The sequence below is a fragment of the Oryzias latipes genome, chromosome 3, assembly GCF_053564925.1.
Source record: "Oryzias latipes strain Hd-rR chromosome 3, Olatipes_Hd-rR_3.1".
NCBI classification, from domain to species: Eukaryota; Metazoa; Chordata; class Actinopteri; order Beloniformes; family Adrianichthyidae; genus Oryzias; species Oryzias latipes.
In genome coordinates, this window is record NC_136239.1 from 9,489,737 (window position 1) to 9,506,158 (window position 16,422).

The 16,422-nt window shown below is 34.4% G+C and overlaps 1 long non-coding RNA gene across 3 annotated transcripts; it reads right to left on the minus strand.

Moving 5' to 3' along the window:
* Window positions 1–8,604: 8,604 nt before the first annotated feature.
* Window positions 8,605–11,255, minus strand: LOC144991157 (uncharacterized). 3 transcript variants are annotated; one of them, XR_013655086.1, is made up of 4 exons: window positions 10,686–11,255; window positions 10,489–10,542; window positions 9,574–9,669; window positions 8,605–9,084 (listed from the first exon to the last, which is right to left on the minus strand). It is a non-coding gene; the product is annotated as an uncharacterized LOC144991157 (long non-coding RNA). The 3 variants fall into 3 exon arrangements; XR_013655087.1 differs by having other exon boundaries at window positions 10,485–10,542; XR_013655088.1 differs by having other exon boundaries at window positions 10,481–10,542.
* Window positions 11,256–16,422: the final 5,167 nt, after the last annotated feature.

The window sequence follows — 16,422 nt, forward strand, 5'->3', positions numbered from 1 at the left end:
GGGGAGAAGTCCAAACAGTGCTCTTTGGAGCTGAAAACGCTTTTTTGACACTTTTGAATGAAAAACAGTTTTTTATGTACATAATGCACTCAAAAGTGAAGAAAGTGTTTTTTTTGTCACCTTGTAAGTGGAAAAGTCCAAACAGTGCAGTTTAGAGCTGAAAACGCTTTTTTGACATTTTTGAATGAAAAACTGTTTTTTATGGCCAAAATGCAGTCAAAATTGAAGAAAGTGTTATTTATTGTCACCTTGTAAGTGGAAAAGTCCAAACAGTGCTGTTTAGAGCTGAAAACGCTTTTTTGACACTTTTGAATGAAAAACTGTTTTTTGTGGCCAAAATGCACTCAAAAGTCAAACTTCCCATTTGCAGTTGAAGAACGTGTTATTTATTGTCACCTTGTAAGTGGAGAAGTCCAAACAGTGCTCTTTGGAGCTGAAAACGCTTTTTTGACACTTTTGAATGAAAAACTGATTTTTATGTATAAAATGCACTCAAAAGGCAAAGTTGTCATTTGCAGTTGAAGAACGTGTTATTTCTTGTCACCTTGTAAGGGGAGAAGTCCAAACAGTGCTCTTTGGAGCTGAAAACGCTTTTTTGACACTTTTGAATGAAAAACTGTTTTTTATGTACAAAATGCACTCAAAAGTGGAGAAAGTGTTTTTTTTTGTCACCTTGTAAGTGGAAAAGTCCAAACAGTGCTGTTTGGAGCTGAAAACGCTTTTATGACATTTTTGAATGAAAAACTGATTTTTATGTATAAAATGCACTCAAAAGTCAAAGTTGTCATTTGCACTTGAAGAACGTGTTATTTCTTGTCACCTTGTAAGTGGAGAAGAAAAACAGTGCTCTTTGGAGCTGAAAACGCTTTTTGACACTTTTGAATGAAAAATTGATTTTTATGTATAAAATGCACTCAAAAGTGAAGAAAGTGTTATTTTTTGTCACTTTGTAAGTGGAAAAGTCCAAACAGTGCCGTTTTGAGCTGTAAACGCTTTTATGAGATTTTTGAATGAAAAACTGATTTTTATGTATAAAATGCACTCAAAAGTCAAAGTTGTCATTTGCACTTGAAGAACGTGTTATTTCTTGTCACCTTGTAAGTGGAGAAGTCCAAACAGTGCTCTTTGGAGCTGAAAACGCTTTTTTGACACTTTTGAATGAAAAACTGATTTTTTTTGTACAAAATGCACTCAAAAGTGAAGAAAGTGTTATTTTTTGTCACTTTGTAAGTGGACAAGTCCAAACGGTGCTGTTTACAGCTGAAAACGCTTTTTTGACACTTTTGAATGAAAAACTGTTTTTTGTGGCCAAAATGCACTCAAAAGTGAAGAAAGTGTTATTTATTGTCACCTTGTAAGTGGAAAAGTCCAAACAGTGCCGTTTTGAGCTGAAAACGCTTTTATGACATTTTTGAATGAAAAACTGATTTTTATGTATAAAATGCACTCAAAAGTCAAAGTTGTCATTTGCACTTGAAGAACGTGTTATTTCTTGTCACCTTGTAAGTGGAGAAGTCCAAACAGTGCTCTTTGGAGCTGAAAACGCTTTTTTGACACTTTTGAATGAAAAACTGATTTTTTTGTACAAAATGCACTCAAAAGTGAAGAAAGTGTTATTTTTTGTCACTTTGTAAGTGGACAAGTCCAAACGGTGCTGTTTACAGCTGAAAACGCTTTTTTGACACTTTTGAATGAAAAACTGTTTTTTGTGGCCAAAATGCACTCAAAAGTGAAGAACGTGTTATTTCTTGTCACCTTGTAAGGGGAGAAGTCCAAACAGTGTTCTTTGGAGCTGAAAAACGCTTTCTTGACGTTTTGAATGAAAAACGTATTTTTATGTATAAAATGCACTCAAAAGTCAAAGTTGTCAAGTGCAGTTGAAAAACGTGTTAGTTCTTGTCACCTTGTAAGGGGAGAAGTCCAAACAGTGCTCTTTGGAGCTGAAAACGCTTTTTTGACACTTTTGAATGAAAAATGTTTTTTATGTACAAAATGCACTCAAAAGTGAAGAAAGTGTTATTTACTGTCACCTTGTAAGTGGAAAAGTCCAAACAGTGCTGTTTAGAGCTGAAAACGCTTTTTTGACACTTTTGAATGAAAAACTGATTTTTGTGGCGAAAATGCACTCAAAAGTCAAAGTTCCCATTTGCAGTTGAAGAACGTGTTATTTCTTGTCACTTTGTAAGGGGAGAAGTCCAAACAGTGCTCTTTGGAGCTGAAAACGCTTTTTGACACTTTTGAATGAAAAATTGATTTTTATGTATAAAATGCACTCAAAAGTGAAGAAAGTGTTTTTTTTGTCACTTTGTAAGTGGAAAAGTCCAAAATGTGCCGTTTGGAGCTGAAAACGCTTTTATGACATTTTTGAATGAAAAACTGATTTTTATGTATAAAATGCACTCAAAAGTGAAGAAAGTGTTATTTTTTGTCACTTTGTAAGTGGACAAGTCCAAACGGTGCTGTTTACAGCTGAAAACGCTTTTTTGACACTTTTGAATGAAAAACTGTTTTTTGTGGCCAAAATGCACTCAAAAGTGAAGAAAGTGTTATTTATTGTAACCTTGTAAGTGGAAAAGTCCAAACAGTGCCGATTTGAGCTGAAAACGCTTTTATGACATTTTTGAATGAAAAACTGATTTTTATGTATAAAATGCACTCAAAAGTCAAACTTCCCATTTGCAGTTGAAGAACGTGTTATTTATTGTCACCTTGTAAGGGGAGAAGTCCAAACAGTGCTCTTTGGAGCTGAAAACGCTTTTTTGACACTTTTGAATGAAAAACTGATTTTTATGTATAAAATGCACTCAAAAGGCAAAGTTGTCATTTGCAGTTGAAGAACGTGTTATTTCTTGTCACCTTGTAAGGGGAGAAGTCCAAACAGTGCTCTTTGGAGCTGAAAACGCTTTTTTGACACTTTTGAATGAAAAACTGTTTTTTATGTACAAAATGCACTCAAAAGTGGAGAAAGTGTTTTTTTTTTGTCACCTTGTAAGTGGAAAAGTCCAAACAGTGCTGTTTGGAGCTGAAAACGCTTTTATGACATTTTTGAATGAAAAACTGATTTTTATGTATAAAATGCACTCAAAAGTCAAAGTTGTCATTTGCAGTTGAAGAACGTGTTATTTCTTGTCACCTTGTAAGTGGAGAAGAAAAACAGTGCTCTTTGGAGCTGAAAACGCTTTTTGACACTTTTGAATGAAAAATTGATTTTTATGTATAAAATGCACTCAAAAGTGAAGAAAGTGTTATTTTTTGTCACTTTGTAAGTGGAAAAGTCCAAACAGTGCCGTTTTGAGCTGTAAACGCTTTTATGAGATTTTTGAATGAAAAACTGATTTTTATGTATAAAATGCACTCAAAAGTCAAAGTTGTCATTTGCACTTGAAGAACGTGTTATTTCTTGTCACCTTGTAAGTGGAGAAGTCCAAACAGTGCTCTTTGGAGCTGAAAACGCTTTTTTGACACTTTTGAATGAAAAACTGATTTTTTTTGTACAAAATGCACTCAAAAGTGAAGAAAGTGTTATTTTTTGTCACTTTGTAAGTGGACAAGTCCAAACGGTGCTGTTTACAGCTGAAAACGCTTTTTTGACACTTTTGAATGAAAAACTGTTTTTTGTGGCCAAAATGCACTCAAAAGTGAAGAAAGTGTTATTTATTGTCACCTTGTAAGTGGAAAAGTCCAAACAGTGCCGTTTTGAGCTGAAAACGCTTTTATGACATTTTTGAATGAAAAACTGATTTTTATGTATAAAATGCACTCAAAAGTCAAAGTTGTCATTTGCAGTTGAAGAACGTGTTATTTCTTGTCACCTTGTAAGGGGAGAAGTCCAAACAGTGTTCTTTGGAGCTGAAAAACGCTTTCTTGACGTTTTGAATGAAAAACGTATTTTTATGTATAAAATGCACTCAAAAGTCAAAGTTGTCAAGTGCAGTTGAAAAACGTGTTAGTTCTTGTCACCTTGTAAGGGGAGAAGTCCAAACAGTGCTCTTTGGAGCTGAAAACGCTTTTTTGACACTTTTGAATGAAAAATGTTTTTTATGTACAAAATGCACTCAAAAGTGAAGAAAGTGTTATTTACTGTCACCTTGTAAGTGGAAAAGTCCAAACAGTGCTGTTTAGAGCTGAAAACGCTTTTTTGACACTTTTGAATGAAAAACTGATTTTTATGTATAAAATGCACTCAAAAGTCAAAGTTGTCAATTGCAGTTGAAGAACGTGTTATTTCTTTTCACTTTGTAAGGGGAGAAGAAAAACAGTGCTCTTTGGAGCTGAAAACGCTTTTTGACACTTTTGAATGAAAAATTGATTTTTATGTATAAAATGCACTCAAAAGTGAAGAAAGTGTTTTTTTTGTCACTTTGTAAGTGGAAAAGTCCAAAATGTGCCGTTTGGAGCTGAAAACGCTTTAATGACATTTTTGAATGAAAAACTGATTTTTATGTATAAAATGCACTCAAAAGTGAAGAAAGTGTTATTTTTTGTCACTTTGTAAGTGGACAAGTCCAAACGGTGCTGTTTACAGCTGAAAACGCTTTTTTGACACTTTTGAATGAAAAACTGTTTTTTGTGGCCAAAATGCACTCAAAAGTGAAGAAAGTGTTATTTATTGTAACCTTGTAAGTGGAAAAGTCCAAACAGTGCCGATTTGAGCTGAAAACGCTTTTATGACATTTTTGAATGAAAAACTGATTTTTATGTATAAAATGCACTCAAAAGTCAAAGTTGTCATTTGCAGTTGAAGAACGTGTTATTTCTTGTCACCTTGTAAGGGGAGAAGTCCAAACAGTGCTCTTTGGAGCTGAAAAACGCTTTCTTGACGTTTTGAATGAAAAACGTATTTTTATGTATAAAATGCACTCAAAAGTCAAAGTTCCCATCTGCAGTTGAAGAACGTGTTATTTCTTGTCACATTGTAAGTGGAGAAGTCCAAACAGTGCTCTTTGGAGCTGAAAACGCTTTTTTGACACTTTTGAATGAAAAACTGTTTTTTGTGGCCAAAATGCACTCAAAAGTCAAACTTCCCATTTGCAGTTGAAGAACGTGTTATTTATTGTCACCTTGTAAGTGGAGAAGTCCAAACAGTGCTCTTTGGAGCTGAAAACGCTTTTTTGACACTTTTGAATGAAAAACTGATTTTTATGTACAAAATGCACTCGAAAGTGGAGAAAGTGTTTTTTTTTTGTCACCTTGTAAGTGGAAAAGTCCAAACAGTGCCGTTTGGAGCTGAAAACGCTTTTATGACATTTTTGAATGAAAAACTGATTTTTATGTATAAAATGCACTCAAAAGTCAAAGTTGTCATTTGCAGTTGAAGAACGTGTTATTTCTTGTCACCTTGTAAGTGGAGAAGAAAAACAGTGCTCTTTGGAGCTGAAAACGCTTTTTGACACTTTTGAATGAAAAATTGATTTTTATGTATAAAATGCACTCAAAAGTGAAGAAAGTGTTATTTTTTGTCACTTTGTAAGTGGAAAAGTCCAAACAGTGCCGTTTTGAGCTGAAAACGCTTTTATGAGATTTTTGAATGAAAAACTGATTTTTATGTATAAAATGCACTCAAAAGTCAAAGTTGTCATTTGCAGTTGAAGAACGTGTTATTTCTTGTCACCTTGTAAGTGGAGAAGTCCAAACAGTGCTGTTTACAGCTGAAAACGCTTTTTTGACACTTTTGAATGAAAAACTGTTTTTTGTGGCCAAAATGCACTCAAAAGTGAAGAAAGTGTTATTTATTGTCACCTTGTAAGTGGAAAAGTCCAAACAGTGCCGTTTTGAGCCGAAAACGCTTTTATGACATTTTTGAATGAAAAACTGATTTTTATGTATAAAATGCACTCAAAAGTCAAAGTTGTCATTTGCAGTTGAAGAACGTGTTATTTCTTGTCACCTTGTAAGGGGAGAAGTCCAAACAGTGCTCTTTGGAGCTGAAAAACGCTTTCTTGACGTTTTGAATGAAAAACGTATTTTTATGTATAAAATGCACTCAAAAGTCAAAGTTGTCAAGTGCAGTTGAAAAACGTGTTAGTTCTTGTCACCTTGTAAGGGGAGAAGTCCAAACAGTGCTCTTTGGAGCTGAAAACGCTTTTTTGACACTTTTGAATGAAAAATGTTTTTTATGTACAAAATGCACTCAAAAGTGAAGAAAGTGTTATTTACTGTCACCTTGTAAGTGGAAAAGTCCAAACAGTGCTGTTTAGAGCTGAAAACGCTTTTTTGACACTTTTGAATGAAAAACTGATTTTTATGTATAAAATGCACTCAAAAGTCAAAGTTGTCAATTGCAGTTGAAGAACGTGTTATTTCTTTTCACTTTGTAAGGGGAGAAGTCCAAACAGTGCTCTTTGGAGCTGAAAATTATGAGGGGCCGTATAAGACATTATTTATTCTGAACCATTCACATTCATACATTCTTGCTCTCACAGTCATATATACTCTCTTTCGCATACATATATTCTCTTACGCATCCATATATTCTCTCTCTCACATTCATACATTCTTGCTCTCACAGTCATATATACTCTCTTTCGCATACATATATTCTCACTTGCACATCCATATATTCTCTCTCTCGCATGCATATATATTCTCTTACGCATTCATATATTCTCACTTGCACATCCATATATTCTCTCTCTCGCATGCATATATATTACTTTACACATACATACATTCTCACTCTCATTGTCACTCTTAAAAAAGAATGTATGTATGTGAAAGACAAGTATATATGAACGTGTGAGGAAGAGTTTATATGTGTGTGTGAGAGAGGAGTATGCATGAAACGGAAGTTACTTTGCATGAAAAGGAAGGCACTTTGAATGAAAAGGAAGGCACTTTGAATGAAACGGAAGGCAGATGATTTCTCGTGCTCTGATTGGACGAGAGGCCGCCACCTCCCATTTTGAACAGACGCTAACACGAGCCAATAAGAAGGCCATCGGAACCTTAAGAAATATTTTATCTTCACCTCAAGTGGTCACAAATCTGTCTGCATCTCTAGAGACACAAAGGAATGTCTCAAATACCAATAATGGTAATAGAAGTGCCACCGAAACAGAAAATCCGTATCCACCTTATTCCTAGCCCCCATGAGCCTTTGCGTGAATTATGGGCGACACTTCCTGTAGACGCTGGAACACGCATTTACATTAAAACAAATTCCTCTTGTTTTCGATCCATAACTACATATAAATGTGGGAAAACCAGCTGTCATTTCTTAAAAAAGGCAACGGTGAGGTGGAGATGAAATTTTTGTTAAGGTTCCGATGGCTGCAGGACCCCCGTGGCTACTTCTTGCCGGTTCGTTTTTTTAAAAAAATAAACTTTATTAACAATATCTTGCACATACAAAATACCAAACACAAAACTCCACTGTGTGCAAAATACAATCTTCACGTTCGCCATGAGAATGAACAAAAAAACATAATGATAACCATGTAAAACAGGTTATGCAAAAAGAAAACAAAAATAATAAGGCAAAGGAATCTGTTAAAGTTTCAGGAGAGACCATGTTTCAACTGTTCTGACAGCTTTTTTGTTAGTGGAAGATTTAATACTGTTCACATACAAAACCATTTCTTTCTGAAAAACATAAAACACGGTTTTTTTGTTGGCATATTTACACTTGTGTATAAAGTATTTAGCCATAATTATAAGTAAATTAACTACATATATTTTTTCTGCATTAAGTCTTTCTTGTGTAAAATATCCAAAAATAATATGCTCGTAAAATAATCTATAATCTTCACATAGATGAGTTCTTATAAAATGTATCACATCTTTCCAAAATAGTTGAGTGAAATAGCAAAACCAAATAAGATGAGGCACAGTTTCTGGTGAGGAATGACAGAATGAACAGTTTATGTCCAGATCTTTTTTAAACTTAGTAAAGAAATGTTTCACTGGATAAAATTTGTGAAGAATTTTGAAAGAAATTTCTCTGATTTTATTGGTGATGAAATACTTTTGTGGCAGGGTCCAAACCTTTTCCCACTGAATTCTACATCCAAAGCTGTTCCAGTATGAGATAACATACGGTTTTGTGGCAATCTCATTTTGAAACAGAGAACAGATACTTTGATTATTCCTGCTAGCTGAAAAACATACCTTTCCACAACACAAGTCTGTTAATTTGGGATTTCTTGCTTGTTCACGTTAGCGTCTGCACTGTAATCCCTAGCGAGTTGACTGAACTTAAAAATTATTTTGTAACAGATTACGCAACAGTTAAGTTATATTATTAAAACTTTTAAGTTAACATTTATTAAAATTCATATTGTCAGTTGGCTTACATTTGTATTATTTCATATAAAAAATATTAAGATTCCTCAACTTATAAAAGAGAGATTATTTACTTAAAGTTTTTAATATTTTCCAACTAAAAAACGCTTTAACTAACTATATTTTTATATTACTCAACTCATAAAATATGTAAAATTCACTCAAATGCTTTATAAATTCTTTAACTCATTAAATGTGTAGCATTGAAAATATTTAAAATTCTTCAGCTTAAAATGTATTCTAAACAGAGATATTGATACTGCCCCACTACATTTTAAAGGCTAACATTGATAAAAACCAACAAACGTGAAGGCCACACAATAGTGATTGCTTAATACACTTTTTTTAATTGCTCTTTAAAAAAAAGCACAAATATCAAGAGGATGAAGAAACAATAAGTGCAATAAAACTGCATTATAAGAGTGCCACACAACATATTGACAAAAAGAGTTGGTTTTGTATTTTACGGCAGAAAAAGCAAATGATCACAACAAAACACATTAGTTACATAACACTTAAACCAACAAATAGTCCATTCTGGAAGACTCACTCAACGAAACATTCTTCAGCGTCAATAAATGTCCTTTCAGTGGTTTGCTGTCCTCAAGGCTCAAGACAGCATTCTGAATAAATATGAAGGCAAGTTCAAGTTTTTTGGGGTGCTGTAGGTCCAGAGCATAGATGTCCCCGAAGAGTTAGAAGAGATTAGTCAGCCAGATGTGTGGGACCACTGACGGCAGCATCAGGAGCATCACCACGACAACTGAGAAGATACCCACAGCAGTGTCTGTGAGGTCTGGTATTCTGGAAAATACAAAACAAAAAACACAGATGAGTTCAGACCCTCAAAGATATTCATCACACTAATGTCCAAAACTGACATTCCTGCCATCTGTCAATGGGAATCTTTTCATGCTAACATTCTGTTAGCTTTTAATCAACTGGCTATGATGTTTTAAGGACCAACTCCAATTAAAATTGTGTTTTTAAAAAGTTCTTTAGCATTTTTCTGAAGGAGGACATTTATAAAATAATTTAAGACTAAAGCTTCATTTTTCTTTATTCAAATAATGATGGATCAGGAGCACAAAAGGTAAACGAAACTCCACTCCTTCCAATCAGGAGTCCCTGATGTTCGCCTTTCATCTTCCGTCTCAGTTTTAAAACCATTTAAAAATATCACTCAGTTTACAAACTACAAACAATTGCCCTATTTATTATGTCACTCAATAAAATCTCAATCAATATTAAAGGATTACTGAAAACCATTGACAGGGAGTCGTGTGCACTTACTGTACAGGTCTTGAAGAAGTTGGAGGCATCTTCATGCAGATAAACAGGAAGTGCAAGGAGGACAAGTGCCCGTCTCATGTTCACGTCACGCTGGTCCTAAAAGAATAAAAAGAAATATCCATTACCTTTGAAGCAAATGCAGAGCAAACACTTCCAATATTTACTTAAGGAACTTTAAGAAATAATAAAATGATACCTTTTCTAGATGTCTATTTCTAGTAAGAGGACAATACAGTGTTTATGTCATGATCCACTTCAGGTCAAAGACCCAAAGTCATTTGAAGGCAAGTTACACCGTGGCTTCTTACAGCTGTTTACAAATGATTTGTTATCCGTTTTTGAATTATGCACATTAGAAATTCACCTGGAGGTCATAAATCCTAACCAAGCTGGCCAGTTCCTGTCTGTTTTGGTGGACTTAGTCTCAGAAAAGGGCAGCTTTAAGTTACACAAACATGTAAAAACTGCACAATTTCCTCTGACTGCATCTACTCTACATAAATCCATTTCAGATCTTGACAGATGAGTTTTCATGGTTTCAAATGATGGAATGGTGCTAATGCAACATCATTTTATTATTGTAATATACTGTCATAAAGACATGACAATATTCCAAAGTGTCTCCACATACATGGCAGTGGAAACACTTTGGAATATTGGCTATGTAGTACTGCAGTATTATATGTAGTACTGCATAGTGCCAAAGTAACAGAACACAACTTGCACCTCCATTCCATTGTGCCACCTTCAGCCTGCAATCTAAAAAAGTTTAGTTAAATTGTAAATAATTTCAGCTCTATTTAGACCTTTGGCTAGTTAAAATGTGCATAAATGTTTCCATGCTGCCGTATAAATCTAATAATGGTAATAGTTCAGGATGAATGCATTAAATAAGTATAAAACTCACCTACTGACAGGTCTTTTCTGGTGAAATGGTGACTTTCTGGTGAACTTTCTGAAGTTCAGTATCTGAAAAAGTCCAAAAGAGATTTTTCAATGTTAAAAAATGTTTCAATTATATTCTGATCAAAAAACATTTATTGCACTACACAACCTATTGCATTTTTTGTTTTTTTTAAAATAGCTCTAGACAAATAACTGAGACAAGTTACCTCGCTGGCCTTGGCGTCTACCTGGAGGTGAAACACTGAACACTCTGTAGTTCGGTACCTGAACACAACACGAGCACGTTGATTAATTTATTTTTACAAAAACCTTTTTTATAACGGAGATCAGTGATTTATAAAAGCTTAAAGCTGCATTCAAAACCCAATGCTTCCATGTAGCAACCAGGCTTAAAACTGTTGGCGGTAGCTCCTCCCACACAACCGTTAGAGGCTTTGAGTGACATTTTTGGACAAATGTCCAGCAGCAAACTTTAGCCACAGACAGAGGCCTCCAACGCGAATTTCACACGCGGATCATGTTTAGTGTGATTGCAGCATAACAGATCATTTCTACCTCTGAAAAAAAAAAAAAACCTCATCACTGTCGTAACTTACGGGCAGAAATGCATTTTGGGTTTGGCTCGCCATACGTCTGCTATGACAAACTAATCATGTATACATTTCCACATTAATCTCTAAAACAATCATAACACACATATGTTTAAACAACAGTAAACCACATTTACGGTAGTATAAGAGCATTTTTAAAGCATTCATTCATAAACCATGAACGATACTTACCAAATAAAATCAGGGCTGAAGACAAGACGGCACCATCAGCGATGAGGCGGATGGAAAAAAAACCCCGAGGTTGGGGCGTCTTGAAGCGGGACGAAATCGCAACGCTTTGCAGAATAATAAAATGCTCGACTTTCAATTTCAAACGTCGCATACTCGCATTCGGCAAATCCAACATGGCCACCTGAGCTAACGTAGAGAAAACGAAAGACCCTCCCACCAGTACGTGATGACGTCATGACGCTACTTCAGGGATCTTAAAATTTTTGAGTGCTAGATACAAATAAGCTTTAAAATATTTAGCACTGTTAAGTTAAATTTGAAAAAATCTTGATAGAGCTTAATACTTTATAGTTGAATCAACTACAAAATGACATTTAAGTTGTGTAACCTTAATAGTTATGAGTCAGTACAAGTGATAGGGTTTAGAGTGTGTTCAAAATGGGAGGTGGCGGCCTCTCGTCCAATCAGAGCACGAGAAATCATCTGCCTTCCGTTTCATTCAAAGTGGCTTCCTTTTCATTCAAAGTGCCTTCCTTTTCATGCAAAGTAACTTCCGTTTCATGCATACTCCTCTCTCACACACACATATAAACTCTTCCTCACACGTTCATATATACTTGTCTTTCACATACATACATTCTTTTTTAAGAGTGACAATGAGAGTGAGAATGTATGTATGTGTAAAGTAATATATATGCATGCAAGAGAGAGAATATATGGATGTGCAAGTGAGAATATATGAATGCGTAAGAGAATATATATGCATGCGAGAGAGAGAATATATGGATGTGCAAGTGAGAATATATGTATGCGAAAGAGAGTATATATGACTGTGAGAGCAAGAATGTATGAATGTGAGAGAGAGAATATATGGATGCGTAAGAGAATATATGTATGCGAAAGAGAGTATATATGACTGTGAGAGCAAGAATGTATGAATGTGAGAGAGAGAATATATGGATGCGTAAGAGAATATATGTATGCGAAAGAGAGTATATATGACTGTGAGAGCAAGAATGTATGAATGTGAATGGTTCAGAATAAATAATGTCTTATACGGCCCCTCATAGAAAATGCTTTTTGACACTTTTGAATGAAAAATTGATTTTTATGTATAAAATGCACTCAAAAGTGAAGAAAGTGTTTTTTTTGTCACTTTGTAAGTGGAAAAGTCCAAAATGTGCCGTTTGGAGCTGAAAACGCTTTTATGACATTTTTGAATGAAAAACTGATTTTTATGTATAAAATGCACTCAAAAGTGAAGAAAGTGTTATTTTTTGTCACTTTGTAAGTGGACAAGTCCAAACGGTGCTGTTTACAGCTGAAAACGCTTTTTTGACACTTTTGAATGAAAAACTGTTTTTTGTGGCCAAAATGCACTCAAAAGTGAAGAAAGTGTTATTTATTGTAACCTTGTAAGTGGAAAAGTCCAAACAGTGCCAATTTGAGCTGAAAACGCTTTTATGACATTTTTGAATGAAAAACTGATTTTTATGTATAAAATGCACTCAAAAGTCAAAGTTGTAATTTGCAGTTGAAGAACGTGTTATTTCTTGTCACCTTGTAAGGGGAGAAGTCCAAACAGTGCTCTTTGGAGCTGAAAAACGCTTTCTTGACGTTTTGAATGAAAAACGTATTTTTATGTATAAAATGCACTCAAAAGTCAAAGTTCCCATCTGCAGTTGAAGAACGTGTTATTTCTTGTCACATTGTAAGTGGAGAAGTCCAAACAGTGCTCTTTGGAGCTGAAAACGCTTTTTTGACACTTTTGAATGAAAAACTGATTTTTATGTATAAAATGCACTCAAAAGTCAAAGTTGTCATTTGCAGTTGAAGAACGTGTTATTTCTTGTCACCTTGTAAGGGGAGAAGTCCAAACAGTGCTCTTTGGAGCTGAAAACGCTTTTTTGACACTTTTGAATGAAAAACTGTTTTTTGTGGCCAAAATGCACTCAAAAATGAAGAAAGTGTTATTTATTGTCACCTTGTAAGTGGAAAAGTCCAAACAGTGCTGTTTACAACTGAAAACGCTTTTTTGACACTTTTGAATGAAAAACTGTTTTTTGTGGCGAAAATGCACTCAAAAGTCAAAGTTCCCATTTGCAGTTGAAGAACGTGTTATTTCTTGTCACCTTGTAAGTGGAGAAGAAAAACAGTGCTCTTTGGAGCTGAAAACGCTTTTTGACACTTTTGAATGAAAAATTGATTTTTATGTATAAAATGCACTCAAAAGTGAAGAAAGTGTTATTTTTTGTCACTTTGTAAGTGGACAAGTCCAAACGGTGCTGTTTACAGCTGAAAACGCTTTTTTGACACTTTTGAATGAAAAACTGTTTTTTGTGGCCAAAATGCACTCAAAAGTCAAAGTTCCCATTTGCAGTTGAAGAACGTGTTATTTCTTGTCACCTTGTAAGTGGAGAAGAAAAACAGTGCTCTTTGGAGCTGAAAACGCTTTTTGACACTTTTGAATGAAAAACTGATTTTTTTGTACAAAATGCACTCAAAAGTGAAGAAAGTGTTATTTATTGTCACCTTGTAAGTGGAAAAGTCCAAACAGTGCCGTTTTGAGCTGAAAACGCTTTTATGACATTTTTGAATGAAAAACTGATTTTTATGTATAAAATGCACTCAAAAGTCAAAGTTGTCATTTGCAGTTGAAGAACGTGTTATTTCTTGTCACCTTGTAAGGGGAGAAGTCCAAACAGTGCTCTTTGGAGCTGAAAAACGCTTTCTTGACGTTTTGAATGAAAAACGTATTTTTATGTATAAAATGCACTCAAAAGTCAAAGTTGTCAAGTGCAGTTGAAAAACGTGTTATTTCTTGTCACCTTGTAAGGGGAGAAGTCCAAACAGTGCTCTTTGGAGCTGAAAACGCTTTTTTGACACTTTTGAATGAAAAATGTTTTTTATGTACAAAATGCACTCAAAAGTGAAGAAAGTGTTATTTATTGTCACCTTGTAAGTGGAAAAGTCCAAACAGTGCTGTTTAGAGCTGAAAACGCTTTTTTGACACTTTTGAATGAAAAACTGATTTTTATGTATAAAATGCACTCAAAAGTCAAAGTTGTCAATTGCAGTTGAAGAACGTGTTATTTCTTTTCACTTTGTATGGGGAGAAGTCCAAACAGTGCTCTTTGGAGCTGAAAACGCTTTTTTGACGCTTTGAATGAAAAACTGATTTTTATGTATAAAATGCACTCAAAAGTCAAAGTTGTCATTTGCACTTGAAGAACGTGTTATTTCTTGTCACCTTGTAAGGGGAGAAGTCCAAACAGTGCTCTATGGATTGGAAAACTCTTTTTTGACACTTTTGAATGAAAAACTGTTTTTTATGTACATAATGCACTCAAAAGTGAAGAAAGTGTTATTTTTTGTCACCTTGTAATTGGAGAAGTCCAAACAGTGCAGTTTAGAGCTGAAAACGCTTTTTTGACATTTTTGAATGAAACTGTTTTTTGTGGCCAAAATGCACTCAAAAGTGGAGAAAGTGTTTTTTTTTGTCACCTTGTAAGTGGAAAAGTCCAAACAGTGCTCTATGGATTGGAAAACTCTTTTTTGACACTTTTGAATGAAAAACTGTTTTTTTATGTACAAAATGCACTCAAAAGTGGAGAAAGTGTTTTTTTTTTTTTGTCACCTTGTAAGTGGAAAAGTCCAAACAGTGCCGTTTGGAGCTGAAAACGCTTTTATGACATTTTTGAATGAAAAACTGATTTTTATGTATAAAATGCACTCAAAAGTCAAAGTTGTCATTTGCAGTTGAAGAACGTGTTATTTCTTGTCACCTTGTAAGTGGAGAAGAAAAACAGTGCTCTTTGGAGCTGAAAACGCTTTTATGACATTTTTGAATGAAAAACTGATTTTTATGTATAAAATGCACTCAAAAGTCAAAGTTGTCATTTGCACTTGAAGAACGTGTTATTTCTTGTCACCTTGTAAGTGGAGAAGTCCAAACAGTGCTCTTTGGAGCTGAAAACGCTTTTTTGACACTTTTGAATGAAAAACTGATTTTTTTGTACAAAATGCACTCAAAAGTGAAGAAAGTGTTATTTTTTGTCACTTTGTAAGTGGACAAGTCCAAACGGTGCTGTTTACAGCTGAAAACGCTTTTTTGACACTTTTGAATGAAAAACTGTTTTTTGTGGCCAAAATGCACTCAAAAGTGAAGAAAGTGTTATTTATTGTCACCTTGTAAGTGGAAAAGTCCAAACAGTGCCGTTTTGAGCTGAAAACGCTTTTATGACATTTTTGAATGAAAAACTGATTTTTATGTATAAAATGCACTCAAAAGTCAAAGTTGTCATTTGCAGTTGAAGAACGTGTTATTTCTTGTCACCTTGTAAGGGGAGAAGTCCAAACAGTGCTCTTTGGAGCTGAAAAACGTTTTCTTGACGTTTTGAATGAAAAACGTATTTTTATGTATAAAATGCACTCAAAAGTCAAAGTTGTCAAGTGCAGTTGAAAAACGTGTTATTTCTTGTCACCTTGTAAGGGGAGAAGTCCAAACAGTGCTCTTTGGAGCTGAAAACGCTTTTTTGACACTTTTGAATGAAAAATGTTTTTTATGTACAAAATGCACTCAAAAGTGAAGAAAGTGTTATTTATTGTCACCTTGTAAGTGGAAAAGTCCAAACAGTGCTGTTTAGAGCTGAAAACGCTTTTTTGACACTTTTGAATGAAAAACTGATTTTTATGTATAAAATGCACTCAAAAGTCAAAGTTGTCAATTGCAGTTGAAGAACGTGTTATTTCTTTTCACTTTGTAAGGGGAGAAGTCCAAACAGTGCTCTTTGGAGCTGAAAACGCTTTTTGACACTTTTGAATGAAAAATTGATTTTTATGTATAAAATGCACTCAAAAGTGAAGAAAGTGTTTTTTTTGTCACTTTGTAAGTGGAAAAGTCCAAAATGTGCCGTTTGGAGCTGAAAACGCTTTTATGACATTTTTGAATGAAAAACTGATTTTTATGTATAAAATGCACTCAAAAGTGAAGAAAGTGTTATTTTTTGTCACTTTGAAAGTGGACAAGTCCAAACGGTGCTGTTTACAGCTGAAAACGCTTTTTTGACACTTTTGAATGAAAAACTGTTTTTTGTGGCCAAAATGCACTCAAAAGTGAAGAAAGTGTTATTTATTGTAACCTTGTAAGTGGAAAAGTCCA